Below are 13,787 nucleotides of genomic sequence, written 5' to 3' on the forward strand. Positions count from 1 at the left end.
GCCCAAGTCAATTTAAAAACTTTAAGAACTTAACTTCTGCACCGCCTGCAATTTAATTCCATCCGCACTGCTGAATGTGAAAATGTCTAAACAAGACACTAACAAATCTCCAGCTGTTCATTGACAGACCAGAACTCCACAGAACTTTTTTGACACCAGAAACTCACTGGCAGAGTCAAAGAGGGAGGAAGAACCTTTTGATCTGACTTCAGAGCAACCTAAAACTGCCAGAATTTATTCCTCTTGGAACTTTCAAAAATCAAATAAGAGACTTAGAAGCAGATTCCTTTCGTACTTGCAGATGTGTTTTTTTATGAACTTTGTAATTGTTTTTATTTATTGTATTGCATGTTGCTGTCTTATTGTTGTTGCAACTGTTATCTATTTTATGCTGCTTGGCCAGGCTCCCCTTGAAAAAGAGGTATTTGTATCTCAATGGGCCCGAACTGGTTAAATAAAGTTAAGTTAAATAAAAATAAATCAAATAAATCTTTGACATACATAAGACTCTCAGCTCCTCAGAGAGAAGCACAGCCTCTGTGCAGGACGTCACTTTATCACTATAGATTACTGAGTCTAGGGGTGAGCCCAAATAGTAGACGAATCGCGACGATTCATTCGAAGGAGCCTGATTTGACTGCCAACCTCACAGTCAAATAGTCACAAAATGTGGTTATGAAACAAGGATCATTCCATTCCGGCTATATGGGGGTGCTGAATGTCTGATTTTACATAGAATTGCTTGGTTTCTCCCATTAGATTGTGATAGCCTATTTTGGTATAAGTCAGCCTATTAATACCATAAAACCAAGTCCCAATTAAACAAACAAATCAAACGAGCTCAGGCCAATGGATTTTCTGATTGCCAGATAGTCTTATTAAAAAAGGATAGTCGAATATTGGTATTGAACAGCCAAATGCGCTTCGACTGACAGAATTCTGAGTCAGGTACAGCCTGAGTCCCAATGTAGTATATTTCATAACAGTGTATCACAATATGAAATATACTACACCAACAATATGTATTGAGTGCAGTGAGGAACAGTATAGCCTGCTGTTTGTACTCCACTCCAATATGATGTAGTGTAGCTACATCAGCACAGACAACTTTTATTAAACTATAGAGAAAGGTTTGCTTTCTAGATTGGGCTTATAGAAAACAGTCTAATGTCCTGAGGAGTTTTCTGAACAAGTATACAACTGTTTCAGAGTGGATAGCTGGCCTCACTAAGTTCAACAATCCTTCTCCAGGCTAGCCCACTACCTTGACATAGGCCTACTTGATGACAACATAAACTCCACACGAGTGTGACTGTTTCATCACTTTCCCACTCTCTTTTTCTTATAGCATCTGTCTCCATCTCCTTACACCAACTTTCTCCACCCTGGGTTTCTCCTTCAGCCTCCCCCCTTCTCTATCTCCCTCTGTCATGCCATATTGCCTTAGCCATCGCTTTCCTCACTCTCAACTATATCATGTTTTGTTTTGGAATTCTGTTTTTGTTTCGGCTTTATTGGACAGTTCATTTGAGTCAAATAGACAGAAAGACAGAGATAGGTAGAATGTGGGACATATAGCCTTCAGTAGCTAAAGAAAAATGTGTTTGGCATTGCAGACATTTTTCGAGGGAACCGATTGTTCAGAACAGCAAAAAGAACACAATTGGTCTTTGTTCAAATTAAAGTGAGAAGAGGACCAAGCAACCAATGAATCAAGATGCCCAGGCGTGTGTCCATGGCATGTTATTCATTTCCCAACTGAGTTCTGGGCTAACAGATTTAAACCATATCCCACCCCCCCACCACCACCACCACCACCACCATCTGCCACCGCACAAAGCCACGTTCAAGTTGGACTGGATTCTAGTCATCAATTTTAGAGAATATCAGAAGGAATGACACTTCGTTGTGGCATACAACACTTTGTGTTCCCATGAAATGTTGAAGAAAAGAGCTGAATCAGCTATCTGTGTACTGTAGGGCCTACAGTACACAGATAGCTGATTCAGCCTACAGTAAGGTGACCAGACATGCCCGATTTTCAGGGACGGTCCCCGTTTTTGGTGACTTGTCCCCAGCTGGAGCTGTCCCCGAAAATGTCCCCAATTTTCTATTCCTCATCCGCGGCCAACTGTCAGATGCTCCAGCGGGATTGAAGATGCTTATATAGCATAACATGAAACTTTACAACCACAAACTAGAGACCTAGGACATTCGGGGGATGTGTGGCTTTGCTAGGTATTTTGACAATAAGGAGGTTTCCGAGCAATTTCCATAAGAGAATCGCCAATTTTGTTTTAATTCTCACAGAAATCTCCAAATGTCAAAAGTGTTTGTTAGCAAATCACAGCATGGATCTTTCTAATTTTGTTCCTCAAGGTCTTGGTGTGGTATTTTGGAGGGATATCAGTCAGCCTGTGTGTATTACAGTACAACAGTACCATGGTCAAAATACCTTTTTTTTTTTTTTTTTTTTCATATAATAATATTGGATATTTTAATGATATATTGACTGCCGAACTGGAAATGTCCCCGATTTTCATTTCAGAGATCTGGTCACCTTAGATTCAAGATTCAAGATTCAAGATTCAAGATTTTTATTGTCACTCCATGGTACAAGTACCACGTGTGAAATTCTTGTGCAGTGGACTCCGTTTACGACATAGTACAAATAGGCAACAGCAATAAGTAATAGGCAATAAGAAATAGGCATCAATAAGCAATAAGACAGCAATAAGGCAATAAGAAATAGGCATCTTATAAGCAATAAGACAAGTCGGTGGCTTATACGACAGTGGCATATTCATTGCACATAGGTGCACATGTCATGTGCATACGTTAGACGTGTTCAGACATTCCAAATTCGACGTTTTATACATACATGTGCAAATAGCATGTACCTTATTAAACATACACTTAAATTTACAATTAAACGTTAGGCACCTTATTAAACATACACTTAAATTTACAATTAAACGTTAGGCATCCGTAATAGTAGCAGCTGCAGTACGGTACTGCGGTACGACTACTGCACTATTTGTGCATATTTAGGAGTCTCGTGGCCTGCGGGAAGAAACTGTTCCTCAAGCGATTTGTGCGTGTTTTTGGAACCCTGTATCTCCTCCCTGAGGGTAGCCGGGAGAACAGGCTGTTGTGGGGATGGTTTGTGTCTTTGATGATCTTCAGGGACCTCCTGAGGCACCGCTGGTTATACAGTTCGTGCAGTTCTGGCAACTCGTCTCCTGTTACGTGCTGGGCCGCGCGCCTCACCCTCCGTAGCGCCCTGCGGTCCATGGTGGTACAGTTCCCGTACCAGGCGGTGAAGCAGCCAGTCAGCAGGCTTTCAATGGTGCCTCTGTAGAAGTCCTTGAGGATTTCTTTCCTTAGCCCAAACTTCTTCAGGCGCCTGAGTCCGTGTATTCGCTGTTGGGCCTTTTTGACAACAGTGGCGGTGTGGCCGGCCCAGGTCAGGTCCTGGTGGATGTTGACTCCCAGGTACTTGAAGCTGTCCACCCTTTCCACCACTGTGCCGTTGATGGTGATTGGGGGGTGTGTGCCCCCCCCTCTCCTGTAGTCCACAATTATCTCCTTGGTCTTGGAGACGTTCAGAGAGAGGTGGTTGTCCTGGCACCATTGTTCCAGGACCCTCACCTCCTCTCTGTAGGCCGTCTCGTCGCCCCCCGAGATCAGCCCCACGACTGCTGTGTCGTCTGCAAACTTCACGATGGTGTTTGAAGTTTGAGTCGCCACGCAGTCGTGGGTGTAGAGGTCGTACCAGAAGGGGCTGGAGACGCACCCCTGGGGTGCTCCTATGCTGATGGTCAGCGGGGAGGAGGTGAGGTTGCCCACCCTCACCACCTGGCGGCGGTCTGTCAGGAAGTCCAGGATCCAGTCGCACATCGCTGTGTTTAGTCCCAGGTCCCTGAGTTTGCTTACCAGCCTGGAGGGTACTATGGTGTTGAATGCTGAGCTGTAGTCCACGAACAGCATTCTCACATAGGTGTCCTTCCCCTCCAGGTGGGACAGGGCGGTGTGGAGCACGTGTGCCACTGCATCCGCTGTGCTCACTGTAGCCCTACAGTGTATGCTGTTAAAACAGACACATTGGCTCCCACAATTTGCAATACTCCAGCCTGTCTCTGGAGCATTTGAAGATTGTGGAAGGGATAGAGACAGTCTTGAGAGACTACTACCCGTGTCTTGTGTGTGTTTATGTCTGTCATATAGTTCTGCCTTCTTCACAAGATGAAAGGAGCTGTGGTGTGTAAGAGTGGTCACTTGAAAAGCATTTCCATACAGCAGGTGTTGGACAAGCAGCCGTGGTGGACTTTCAAACAAGCGCTGGTAAGAGACCTCAAAAGAGACGGAGAGGAATGAGAGGAGAACAGTAAGTGGCACTCCTGCTCTGGAGGACATTTTTCCCTTTCAGCAAGAGAAAAGCCTCCTCCTTTCTGCCTCCGTGGTGCTGCTGGCTGTGCCTGTGTGGAGCTGTGGTGCTGCTGGCTGTGCCTGTGTGGAGCTGTGGTGCCGCTGGCTGTGCCTGTGTGGAGCTGTGGTGCCGCTGGCTGCGCCTGTGTGGAGCTGTGGGAACACACTCTTGGTGGCACGCCCTGAATAGGGGGCCTTGGCTCCTTGGCGCTCCCTAAGTGGGCCTGCCCACAAACAAGCTTTGGCCCATCTCTGGTTCCTCGTCTCTCTCATCTTATCTTACTCTCACACACGTCCCCACTCTGTTTCCATTCCCACCTCCATCTTTCTCTGCCTCACCTTTATCTCACCCCTTCTCTCCTCAACATCTTCATTATTCTCTCACATCACAGCGATGGAAGAGAGGTTGACAGGACAAGAGGTAGAAGACGAGCGGAGCTCCACTGTGTGTAGTGTAGGAGCTTGCTGTAATAATTAGTCATCACTTCAGCTGCTCTCCAGAGAGGCTGCCCTGGAGGCTGGGATCTCTATTGTGGAAGGCTGGGCCTGGACCCACAGAGCTGGCCCAGCCCCCCTCCCTCCCTCCCTCTCCCGCTGGGAGGCCTGCTATTGGCTGCGGTGGTCCAGAACAGGCGGACACAACCCAAATGTATTATCTCTGCCGCTGATTTGTGTCCTTAATGAGGGCTGATTTATCCCCACCTATAGAGGCGTGGGGCCCTGCCTGCAGGCGCTTTGGCCAACATTCCGCCCCGCTCCCAAAGGAGGCCTGATTGGAATGAAGAGGGAGGATGAGAGGCGGGATCTAGCCAGAACCCATCAGTGAACACAATACATCCTGCCACTCAGAGGGGCTGGCAAAGTGTGGAAGTAACATTTGTTTTATGCACGCGTGTGTGTGTGTGTGTGTGTGTGTGTGTGTGTGTGTGTGTGTGTGTGTGTGTGTGTGTGTGTGTGTGTGTGTGTGTGTGTGTGTGTGTGTGTGTGTGTGTGTGTGTGTGTGTGTGTGTGTGTGTGTGTGTGTGTGTGCATGTGTGTGTGCGTGTGTGTGTGTGTGTGTGTGTGTGTGTGTGTGTGTGTGTGTGTGTGTGTGTGTGTGTGTGTGTGTGTGTGTGTGTGTGTGTGTGTGTGTGAGAGAGAGAGTGACCGAGAGGAAGAGATGAGACATTTGGCAACATTGTAAAATGTCATGCCAATAAAGCAAATTTAATTTAATTGAAATATGAGAGAGAGAGAGAGAGAGAGAGAGAGAGAGAGAGGGGGGGGGAGTGGGAAGGTTCAGATTTCAACTGTTCCTGTTTCATTATGAGGATTTGGAGAGCAATTTGGAGGCACAGTGAAGAAACACAGCCAGACAGAAACTGGAGAAATATCACCCGAAATGCTCTTGTTCCAGCTGATCTGAAGCTCGCTCATCCAAAAATCCTTTTTTCACTGAGGAAATCACCTGCCAGCCAGAAGGTCCTGGAGGAATAAATGAATGACTTAAGAAAAACAATCCTCAAGCTAGACACGACTATTGTCTCTGATCAAAGTTTTGATCTAAAGCAAGCATGAAATGGAAGCAGAGAGAAAGCATTTCCATCTCAAATCAGACAAGTGTGCAGAGGCATATTTTAAATGTTTTGGTTTTGATTACACTATATTCATAGGACTCCATCCATCATTACAGAAACACCATACTGTGGCCATGTACCAATTTACAAGGTAATTACGCTATTATCACAGTCTTACATATATAAATCTCTTGTTTATTTGTTTTTACGTTTGTTTATTTGTTTTTAATCCTTTAATGCACAGGAACTAATGAATTTGCATTCTTAATGTAGGCTTTCCCATGAACATAATATGATGATACATCATGCTAGTAATCATATCAATCTCGCCCCCTCTTGTTTCCACTGGAATCCATCCCACTCCACGCAGCAGGAGGTGCCATGTGCTCCAGGGAACCACTCCACGCAGCAGGAGGTGCCATGTGCTACAGGTACCTATAATAGAAATCCAGGGTCATTAATAATAATGCCTGTAATCCTTGAAGACTGCATGTTCTCAGCTGGAGTGTCGGGAGAACCGTTTCCTCCTGCAATATGCGTGGGAGGACACGGCCCTGTGCGGCACCACCCATCCATAATGTATGAGCTGCCATGTTTTATTGGAGATGGGGATGGGTGGGCTTCCCTTGCCATAGAGACCTGACTGTTGTGCCAGACTCCGTGGCATATGCTCTGGGACCGCCAAGTCAAATGTCGGATTTCACAGCCCAGTGGGAGGCGCTGGTTGGTGGTGGTGGCCTTTGCTCCCGTCTGTCGGATTTTCTGTCTGCTTGATTTTTTTCTTCTCCTTCTTCTTCTTCTTCTTCTTCTTCTTCTTCTTCTTCTTCTTCTTCTTCTTCTTCTTCTTCTTCTTCTTCTTCTTCTTCTTCTTCTTCTTCTTCAATAATTAACGATACAAATCACTTGCTGCACATCAGAAATGCCCAGAAGAACCATGGAGCAATGTAGCATTTTGATATTGATATTGATATCGGGTCACAAAAGCTAAATCAATATTCAAAAAATGAATATTCAGCGCACCGAGCTGCATGGCAAAGCATGATGAAACTCTCATTTCTAATCTAAATAAGTAATGTTCTCTAATTTGTTTCAGATCTCATTTTGAGAGACTAATTAATATTTGCTTATTATCTCACAGACAACAGAATTGTGTATCATAACTCGACATAATTTCTTCACACATGATTCTACCCGAAAGTCGATAAATGATAAATTATTCCCCATCTCTAATTAGCTGCACACACAAAAACAGACAAAAAGGAACTAACATTGCTAACTTTCATCCCAACAGACTAGTAGTGTACACCAAACAGCTTACTGTGGGTGATAGGCTAGCTGGTAATTGACACTCGGGTATCGTACAACGGAACCAGTCATACAGGACTTTTATTGTCCCCCTACAATAAGGGACTGTGTTTGGTGGCGTAACCCTGTCCTAATTATCTCAAGTGAGTGTGCTCTATTCAGGGGTCACTGGTAGAACTTCCACTGCCCTTGTGTGTGTGTCCAGCGGGGGCCATTGTGTTGGTGTGTGGTGTGTTAGAGGCTTTCTTCCTCCCTGCGGTAGAGCTGAGTGATAGATAGCCTGCCAGCGGGAACACGGGGAGAGAGCAGATGACCACTGCTACAGGCCAAAGTGAGGAAGCTCCTCAAAGGTTAGTCAAGTCCGGAATGCGGAAGGGGGGATGGAGCAAGGGGGGAGGGAGAAAGTAGGGTGGGGGAGATAGAGAACAATTGAGAGAAGCGGCCGGACTGGGAGGGATGTGAAGAGCAGAAGGAGGGAAATGTGGATAACAAGGGAGGAAAAAAGAAAAGCAGGAGGGAGGCCTGACTCCCAAAGACAAATGGAGCCGTGGAGCGAATCACCCATAGCAGGTGTGGCTCGCTCTCTCCTCTCAGCAAGGCTCTTACAACAGGGAGGCACACATTATGGAAGGAATGGGGAGGTGTTGTTGGTGGGTTTGATCCAGGTCCTCATCTGTATTCCGGCCCTGTTTCAATGAAGCACACGCGGGTGGCATGCATGCAAAGAGAGCCAGCTCACAGCTGCTCCGTGAGTGATCAAGAATTCAAACACACAGGGGGGGTTAACGGCAAGCTCTACTGTAAGGCTACACGTGCGCATATTCAGGCACATGCTCACACGCATACAAATGACAGACAAGGTTGAGAAGTTTGGATCTTAAATGTTGATTTTAACTGAATGAGTCATAGATAACGAAGCAATTCATAAGTAGGTAATAATCCTGAATCTCTAGGGGTTGGCCGCTCATCTGGCTAGGGCTAGGCAGCAAGGCGACAGCGAATCAGGTTCTGACATGTGGAAAATGTGGAGCGTTGCCTTTTCACTCCACAAGGGAACCTCTCCACACATCATCTGGTGCAGCAGTTTCCCCAGCGAGCACACAGCGGCTGGCACAGCGCATTAGCCTCTCTCTCAGGGCGGCTTCTGGAGGTAAATACCCTGAGGCAGTGGTTCTCTCAACATGGCGTCCGAGGACCAGCAGAGGGGTCTTTGAGGGGGAATTCTTAAAAACTTCACCATTATTTAATTTACATACAAATAGAGAATGTTGAAGAAATGTAGACTATTTTGGCCATAGTTATCTCTGTAGGATACAGATACAGATGTAATTCTGGACAAAATCGTATATATTTAGACATTAGGAGATATGAAAAAGGCTTAATCATTGCTCTGAGGTGCTGAATCTGACCCTGTAGGCTCATCTTTGAGCACAGCAGCAGGAGGCCAAGGTCCAGCAGCAGGGTGTTTCTCAGTGAGTTGATGATCCAGCATGTTCCCTGGTTTCAGGTCCTTGATGGGTCAGATGACACCCTGGGGTGGCAGTGCTCTGGCACCAGCTGCTTCCTCATACATGACGTGCGTTCTCCTCCAGGAAGCCCTCTCCCTTTTGCGCGTGTAAGTAAAGAGGAAGAGGCCGACAGATTAGACGCTCGAGGACTATAGACACCCCTCCATTTGGCGTAGGGAGCCAATAATAGTCGACATGTGAGATGCAGCAAAGCGGCCCCCGATGGCGTTCCATCACATTGGCAGATATCTTGATGAGCCTGTGATCCACAAACCTCAGTGCCACTGGCCAAGTGTCTGAATCACAGCATGTACATCAGCATAGCCTCCATTCCCCATCTCCCTGCACATGCACGTGCTCAGACCTCCCTCTGTGCCTGCATTAGTTTGGATCACGTGTCGCTCAGGATATTCTGCTCATTTATTTCTAACTGTGGAGGGACTGCTACTGCATTTCCTTGTGGTTTGGATAGAAGCCTGATGAAATTGTATATTATCTTACTACTATAATGGGAGAGCTGTCTGTCTGTTTGTTTGTCCAGAGTTTCAAGGCGCACTGTTGCTCCGATCGCCTCAAAATGTGCCAAAACAGTTTTCAAGGGTCTGGATGAATCTGGTGGCCAGCAAAACAGAAAAGAATCCACCCACGGGGGGGCACTACAGGGATGGTATCATCATCATCGGCATCCCTTCCCTGCTTCCCACTGATGATGTCACAGATGATGTCATTGACGATATCACTCGAGTGACATCACTGATGACATCACAATTTCTTGAGTGACATCATCACTGATTACATCATCATTATGACATCACAACTGCTTGTGACATCACCCTATCAGCCTAATCTTTCTTCTTGTCCTTGCAGTGAGCAGCCTTCTTGTGTACAGCGCCCGGAGACCATCGTCAAACGTCGTCATGTCATGTTTTTAGTGGGGGTCCCGATGTTGTATGGAGGAATCCCAGGGGTACACAGGGGGGACATGCAAACTCCACACAGAAAGGCCCTTTTGACGAGATAGCCCACCTGAGACATGGGGGGGAACACACCCTCATGGGCCTGGCCATGGCCCTCAGCGTCCCAGGTGGGAATCAAACCCCGTGCCTTCTAGCTGTGAGGTTACCACTGCGCCATCCTGCCCCTGAGCTGCTTAGGAACCTACAAGTAGGTCCTGACCGTACTCTCCAGAACGGCACCCCAATGTTGATGGTGCAGATGATGGAAAAGGTGGTTGAATATGAGCTTTCTGTAGGGACAAACAAGGTGAAAGGATCTTCCTGCCAATAATTCCTCACCATGACAGATGATGAGGTTACCTTCAACCTTTGTCAGATGACAGTTCCCAATCAGATTGGCTTTCTCAGTTACTAACAAAGGTCAAGGACAAGAGAATGACCGAGTTGGCATCTACCTACCTCAGCCAGTGTTTGCTCATGGCCAGCTCTACGCAGCCTTCTCCAGGGGAAAGCAAGCCCGCAGCATGAAAGTGCTTATTGAAGGTGATGAGGACGGAATAACATACATTGTCTATAAGGAGCTGCTGTAATCCTGTACTCAAACATTTCCATAACTCGACCCATGGCACATCATCTCCAGAGTCTCTCCACCATAGAAATCGAGTGCACGCAGTGCGCAAGAGTTCTAGTTGGTTTAATTTCTTAGGTAAGAGACCTCGGAAAAGCCCATTATGGTGTTTTGTCTCTACCTGCACAATCATTTTACCCACTTATTTCGTTTAATTTGTTCTTGATTTTAATATGTGCAAATACTAAACTAAACTGATCCTCATTTTTGTTTGTGTCAACTTGTGCAGATGGGATGCCAAGGCCTGCTTTTAACATGCCAGGGTAATGATTATATCTTATTTATATCTGTTTTCCCAGTCATACATTTTTTTATCTATTTTTACGTTGTTTTTCATTCCCGTGCACAACAAATTGTGCCCACATCACATCCTTTGTATGGAACATAACCATATCCATGGTTCTATTCCATTTGCTCTATGCTAAGAGATAACGTTAGGTATGAAGAGTGCGTTAGAAAGAGATATCTTGAAGAACAAGGTTAAAAATGTTCAAGACATTGAGTGACACACACAGTCACCAGCCCTAAATGACAAGTCCCTTCTCTTTTTCATAATGCAAGCCAGGCTAAAGTAAGAATTCAATTTAAGCTGGTTGTCAGTGTAGAACAGAATATTACAGTCTCTCTTATGACCATCGGACAGATGTGACTCAGTCAGTCTCCGTGATCATTATATTCTCAACATTCTCCACTGCAGTGAAACTTTAATATGGTGAAGTCAACTGTGTCAAAACAGTTTGTCACAGTACAAATTGTTCTATTGCCATTCAGGCATTTTCATCTTACAATAGCAACTGGCTGAAGGTCCACCGTGTTGTCCTCTTGCAGATGATAAAAATAGAAAGAAAATATGTGACACTGTCTTCTTGCCTTGTTGCATCTTTCAACTGTTATGAACAGGATGCCTTGAGGTCTCAAAGGCTGCCATTCAGAATGAAGAAAGGGGAAATGAGCATGAGATAAAGTGACAACTAAAAAGACAGAAATGACTCATCAAAGAGTTTTTCAACCTGCTAAGTGCCAGTGTGTCAAATCTGGGGCACTGCAGGCACGTTATTATGATGTGGTGCACCTGAACGCAACATGCAAGATACCCGCTGAATAAGTGTCCAAATGTTCATGTCATTCTGGCCAAAACTCCACTTCTGGCCAAAACTCCACCCTGGGCAAAGCAAGTTGAGTATCCCTGTGGCACACCATCAAAACAAAATGGCATCTCTTTCTCACCTTGGTCCGTTTTTTTCTCCTTGTCTTTGGCGGTGTCAGTGAGTCACTGTTTTCTCACCCTCTCAGATCCCCTCAGGTCAGATTCCTCAGGACTCACACAAGACAGGAAACAGAGAGAAAGGGCTCCTCCTTGTGGTGAGGCTAACAGCTGTCCATCTCTCCTCAATGAGAGGGCAAAAGACTCCTCCATAGCAACAGTCCTACATAGCAACAGCCTCTTTGAATAAAGATAGCCTTGCATGCCATTCAGACAGTATCTTGTATCTTTGGTCGTTCAGAAACACAGGACATTGTAATGAGTAATGTTGCAACAACGGCAAGCTGCAGTGCATCGTTTCAGTGGTCTCCTTTACGCTTTGCATCTAGTTCACTCAAGTGACTGAGTCTTTTTTGAAGGATGAGATTTACTGCAACTACAGACAGACTGTGGAAGAACAGAGGAAATTGCTTCTTTCTAATTTGTACAAGGCAGACACAAGAAAAGTGAAGAGGGGGGGGAATAGGCATATCTGCTCAGAACAGAAAGGACTAGCATAATGTTCAAAGGCTTGTGATCACCATTTGAATAACAACACCTCCTTGCTCCCTCCGGTAGAGACATCTCCACCAGGAATTTGTCACTCTCTATTGTACTCCTCCACACTCTGCATGAGGAATCATTCAAAATGTGGAGCCCGAAATGAGAGCAGACAGGTCAGAAACTGGGTTCATTTTGAGCTGGCCGTGGCCAGCCAGAGTCCAATTTCAGTCCCACAATGCAGTACTTTGATCAGTCTATATACGGCTGATTTAGGATGCCACTACAGACTGTCCATCACTCCTACACTTCCCCACAGGAGCAGTCGAGCACTCTGGGATTGGGACATGGCAGAAAAACAGTGGATTAATTCGAAATCAAAGATGTACGTGTGGCTGTAACAACCGTGTATCTCTTCTGGTCAAGAAAAAATATCAAATCAATTCAATCGTAACATCAAATATTCTCTTTTATCCCCTTTATTCCTCTTGAAAAATTGCATACCGTATACTTTGAACAGCTAGCATTGTGAGGCAACTAGTCATATTCAAGTCTTTTTGATTTTGCATATTTCAATCATAGACTGAATTAAATCCGAAGAGACTCTCACTGTCACATATTAGTTGTGTTGCTCATAGGCTATACCATCCATCCATCCATCATCCATCTATCTATCTATGTATCTATCTGTCTGTCTGTCTGTCTGTCTGTCTGTCTGTCTGTCTGTCTGTCTGTCTGTCTGTCTCTCTGTCTGTCTGTCTGTCTGTCTGTCTGTCTGTCTATCTATGTATCTATCTATGTGTGTGTGTGTGTGTGTGTGTGTGTGTGTGTGTGTGTGTGTGTGTGTGTGTGTGTGTGTGTGTGTGTGTGTGTGTGTGTGTGTGTGTGTGTGTGTGTGTGTGCGTGTGTGTGTGTGTGTGTGTGTGTGTGTGTGTGTATGTATATATTGTTTATTGTACAACTCATTTGCAGTTGATTGTCAACCCATTTTTCAATGTATAATGGAAATTGGAACCATTGCCAAATTCAATGTAAGATCTATACAATAATAATAAAATAATGATAAAAAATGACTACCATTCTTGCCTTGTTTTCAGCTCTGATTTACGTGACTTTGTTCAAGTATATACTGTATATATCTATATTATAGATACTCTGAGATCCTCCATCTGAGGTTTTCTCTTCCCTTTTGCCACTAGGTCTCACTGACACATCTAAAAGAGATGTCAAAGAGGACAGAGTGGAGGTGAAGGCTTATGTCAATATCTCTGGGAAGATGCTTGTTACTTTTGTGAATTTTTGGCCCAACTGTAGAAAAAAAAATCAGTTGTTGTCAACGTAGCCTTGCTTTGAGGAATTCAAGAGTGTTTCAGTCCATCTACTGAGGTGCCCTTGAGCAAGGCCCTTATCCCCAACCGCTCCAGTGGAGCTGATCAGTGGCCAGCAGATCAGACTGTGGTTGTACTGGTCAGCTTCCAGGTATGAATGTGTGTGTGAATGTGAACAGGGCACTCCTGAAAAAGAGAGCATTGCTCTCAGTGAGACTCCCCCTGTATAAATAAAGGTAGAAAATCTAGCTATGATGGTGTGTTTTATGTGCTTTTATCTACTCCCCAAATTTAAAGTCAGGCAACCATTACACATTTAGCTAATGAAGTGAGA

This window comes from Poromitra crassiceps, assembly GCF_964638095.1.
Source record: "Poromitra crassiceps genome assembly, chromosome: 19".
NCBI lineage: Eukaryota > Metazoa > Chordata > Actinopteri > Beryciformes > Melamphaidae > Poromitra > Poromitra crassiceps.